Genomic DNA, 5,190 nt, shown 5'->3' on the forward strand with positions numbered 1-5,190 from the left:
TTTTTTTAAATGAATAATAGTTACATCACAGTTTATTTATCCATTTACTTGTCAAAAAAAATAACTTGACTGCTTCTAAGCCTTAGAAATTTGAATAAGGATGCTATATGCATATGTGATCAGGTTTTTGTGTGAACATGTGCTTTCAACTCCTTTGGATAAATACCAAGAAGTGAAAATTTTAGATAATATAGCTAAGACTATGTTTAGTTTTGTTAGACAATGCTATATTCTAAAGTAGCTGTGCTTACCTACATTCCTGCAGCAATGAATGAGTTTCTATTATTCCACATCACTAGCATTTGGTGTTATTAGTGTTTGGATTTTGACTATGTTAGAATGTATGTAGTAGTATCTTTATCTTAGTTTGTAATTACTAATGATGTCGAATGTATGACTTTATCATCTGTAAATCTTCACTGGTATGTGAGATCTTATCTTTTGCCCCCTTCCTAAACTATTTTCTTATTTTTGAATTTAAGAAGGAGGAGGTCTCACCCAGAGATCCTCAGTGTTTACTCCTGGCTCTGGACTCAGGGATCACTTAAGAACACAGGGAGCCATATACAGTACTGGGAAGTGAACTCAAATTGGCTGTGTGCAAGACAAGTGCCTTATCTGCTGTCCTGTCGGTCTACTTCCTCATTGAATTTTAACATTTTGTGTATTTTAAGTACTGTTCCTTTAACAGATGGGCATTTTGCAATCATTATGTTCTAGATTATAGCTTTCTTTTTTATTCTTTTAATTGTGTCCAAATAAATTTGGAAAAGAACAAAGTTAGTGAACATACACTTGCCCTATGCCAATACTTCCTGGACTGCTCAACATCTGAGTCTTTTGAACACTGATTCTATAGAGAATCTCTACTCTTTATTCTATCAATTTGCTTTTCACAGGTTGTGAGTGTTAAAACTAACCCATTTTATTTTATTTTATTTTATTTTATTTTTGGTTTTATTTTGTTTTGGAGCCATCCCCGGTGGTGCTCAGGGGTTACTCCTGGCCCTGTGCTCAGAAATCACTCCTGGCAGGCTCAGGGAACCATATGGGATTGAACTCAGGTCCATCCCAGGTCAGCCATGTGCAAGGCAAATGCCCAACGCTATGCTTTAGGTATATGTTCTGGCCCAGGATTTTAATTATAATGAATCCAACCTGCAATTTAAAAAAAAAATGTATTTTACTTTTGGTGCTATGCCTAAAATGCCATGGCCCAATGCCAAGCTATATAGACTGTTCTCTTCTGTTACCTCTTATAAGTTTCATAGATTTGCATTTTGCTTGTATATCTTTGATGTGCTTGATTTAACTCTTATGAGCAGTATAAGATTTCCATGTGTTTTATGTGTAAGGTTTCATATGTAGTTGTGTATATGCTCTTCCTTAATTTTCCCATTGAGGAAAACCTGTTTCCAAAGGTTATTTTTCTCCTCTCTGTCAGAAGTCCCCAGGATTCACCTCTGATCTTCCTGTGAATTTTGTATTCTCCTGAAGATAAAACTCTTGAGTGAAGCTCCAAAATGGAGCTCCTTTCTAATGTTCAACTCTCAACATGTTTTCATATATATTTATAACAATTAAGCAAGTATATTTAAATTTTCCTACCTGGACACTGACTCCAATTACAGGATGTCTGCTTTCATGGGAGCCTTACTGCTTTCTTTCTCTCCAGTTTGTGGGGTAGCAATTTCCCCTCTAACTTCAAGTGTCAGAGGCTCTAAAAGGAGCTATTGATTGGGTGTAATACACTCAGCAATTCTCAGGGATAACCCCTTGCTCTGCACTCATGTGTTACTCTTGGCAGGGTATGTGGGACCATATGGGACACTGGGGATTGAACCAGTGTTGGCCACCTGCAAGGCAAGTGCCCTGCCTGTTATACTATATCACTTAAGCCTCAAACTGCTGATTTTTAATGTTTCCATTCTTTTCCTTGAAGTAAAGACAGGACTCACGCCTCCCTACCTCCAGACTGAGTCAACTTATTCTTGATAAAGATAGTGAACTGGGGAATGACAATCATTTTTCCTCAAATGATTCTGAAACAAGTGACCATCTGCAGAGAAGAAAACTGCACAATTTTTACTTAACACCATACAAAGAACTTTACTTAATAGGAGCCATAGAGCAAAATCAACTTGGATTATCAAATGGAGTCAATTTTGTCTTCTAAAAGGGATACTACAGTCATGTTTGTAATCACAGTGTTTAAATAAAAATGAAAAATAAATAATAAATAAATAAAAGGGACTTTTCACTGTCTGGAAGCATTTGGGAGTTCTCACAATGGGATAGGTGCTAGCGAATTTGGTCCAGAATTTAGTTGAACAATCTATAATGCACAGAACAATTTTCTCTTCTCCCAATATAGCATTATCCAACTCATAATGTCAACAGTGCCAAGACCAACATTTTAGTTAAATTCTAGTAATAAAATCCTGACTAAAGCTATAAAGTATCTAGAAGAAAACATTGAAACACTTTTGTAGCATTGAAGTAAGCAAGATTGCTTAAATAGTACACCAATGTATAAACTATAATAGAATGAGTTCCCTTTGATAAAGGGACTCCACATTAAGTTTTTTCAAAAGATATAATTAAGGGACTAAAGTGACAGTATAGAGGTTTAGGCACATACCTTACATGCAGTCAATTCTGCTTCCACCCCCAACATCCTACATAAGGTTACCTAAGCACTACCATGAGTGATCCTGCAGCACACAGTTAACAATAAGTCCTGACCACATTTAAGGCCTTTCCACTCCATACAAAAAGCAATACAGGGCTGGAGCAGTAGCGCAGCAGTAGGGCACTTGCCTTGCAAGCAGCTGATCCAGGACAGACTGCGGTTCGATCCCTGGCGTCCCATATGGTCCCCCGAGCCAGGAGTGATTTCTGAGCGCATAATCAGGAGTAACTCCTGAGCATCACCGGGTGTAACCTCCCCCCCCAAAAAAAGGCAATACAATCTCAAACAAATAAAAAATAATTAAGGACATGGACTGAGTAAACATTTTCCTTATGTACCAGATCTGGCTTCAAAATCCATGTACCACATATGGTTTCCTGAACATGATCAAGAGTCACTCCTGAGAATAGAACTAGAAATAATTCCTGAGTATATACAGCACCCCTGCACTCCCCAACCAACATTGTTCTTTTTCTTTTGTTTTGTTTTGTTTTTGTTTTTGGGTCACACCCAGTGGTGCTCAGAAGTTACTCCTGACTATGCGCTCAGAAATCACTCCTGGCAGGCACAGGGGACCATATGGGATGCCAGGAATCGAACCAGGTCATCCAGCATTGGAAGAGTGCAATGGAAAAGGCCCTACCACTGTGTTATTGCTCCAGACCCATGTTCTTAATTTTCTATTTTTCTGGGTTATATTCTCCTCCCCTTCACTATCTTGTCCATGGATTTTCAGAAAGAGGTTGATTGGGAAGGCAAAAGATTTTGCTGACTCTTGCCTTTGCAACATGATGGTAGAGATTAGAACAGGTAATGTAATTATTGGTCCAAATTTTTTGTTTGTTTTTATTTGTTTGTTTTTTGGGCCACACCTAGAGGTGCTCAGGGGTTACTCCTAGCTCTGCATTTCTGCATTCAGAAATAACTCCTGGTATGCTCAGAGGACCATGTATAATGCTGGGGATTGAACCCCAATCTGCCATATGCAAGGCAAAAGCCCTACCTGCTGTGTTATTGCTCCAGCCCCAGAAAATTTTAATTCTTAAACATAGTAATAACCTCCAAAGATTTTTTTTTATGAGCCATGTCAGACAGGCTTTCTTTCTTTTTCTTTTCTTTTCTTTTCTCTTTTTTTCAGTTAAATTTTCCAGAAGGATTCTTTTTGTTTGTTTGTTTGTTTTGTTTTGTTTTTTTTTGGGGGGGTCACACCCGGCAGTGCTCAGGGGTTATTCCTGGCTCCAGGCTCAGAAATTGCTCCTGGCAGGCACAGGGGACCATATGGAGCGCCGGGGTTCGAACCGATGACCTCCTGCATGAAAGGCAAATGCCTTACCTCCATGCTATCTCTCTGGCCCCCTCCAGAAGGATTCTTAAGAGATAACATTCACAGGGGCCCGGAGAGATAGCACAGCGGTGTTTGCCTTGCAAGCAGCCGATCCAGGACCAAAGGTGGTTGGTTCGAATCCCGGTGTCCCATATGGTCCCCTGAGCCTGCCAGGAGCTATTTGTGAGCAGACAGCCAGGAGTAACCCCTGAGCACCGCCGGGTGTGGCCCAAAAACCAAAAAAAAAAAAAAAAAAAGAGATAACATTCACCAAAGTATCTTTAACTCACATGAGTGTCTGCTTGAACCCATAAGAAAAACATAACCTTAGACAAACTCTGTAACTGCAACTTATCTCACCCCTCTTTTAATTAATTCTGACACAAATTCTTGAGAAAGAAATTTAAAACAATAGGAAGAAATAAATATTTAGGAACAAACTCAATAAAAAGAATCCTTGGGGAATAAAATAAACTTGCATGTTAAAATGGCATAAAACCAGCCACAGGAAATTAATTCAGTGTTGTCATCCTAGATAAATATTCTAGAAAAGTTATTGAACTTTTAATGAAATGAAAGATTCCTGCAGGGAGTTTGACAAAAACAAAAGAACAAACAATCCACATCATTTAAAAGGGAGGGAAAAAAATCAGGCTCACCTTGGATCTCTCCATTGCAAGAAATTCTATAGAAAATCAACACAATTCCCTATTAGGGCAACAAAAAGATGATGTTTTGTAACTGGACTGTGTAGAACATGGAAATGGAAGACCAAGTTTACATGTGAGAAACCCCAGAGTACATTGTTATCTTTTTTGTTTGTTTGTTTGTTTGTTTGTTTTTGGGCCACACCCGGCGGTGCTCAGGGGTTACTCCTGGCTGCCTGCTCAGAAATAGCTCCTGGCAGGCACGGGGGACCATATGGGACAACGGGATTCGAACCAACCACCTTTGGTCCTGGATCGGCTGCTTGCTAGGCAAACGCCGCTGTGCTATCTCTCCGGGCCCACATTGTTATCTTAAATCATCTTTGTTTGCTTTATGGGCACGCCTAGTAGTTCTCTAGCTTTGTGTTCAAAGATCACATATGGAAGAGCTCAGGGGTCATCTGTGATGCTGGGGATAAAACTGGGGTTTGCTGCATGCAAAACAAGTGCCTTACACCCTATGCTAT

The sequence above is a fragment of the Suncus etruscus genome, chromosome 7 (genome assembly GCF_024139225.1).
Source record: "Suncus etruscus isolate mSunEtr1 chromosome 7, mSunEtr1.pri.cur, whole genome shotgun sequence".
NCBI classification, from domain to species: Eukaryota; Metazoa; Chordata; class Mammalia; order Eulipotyphla; family Soricidae; genus Suncus; species Suncus etruscus.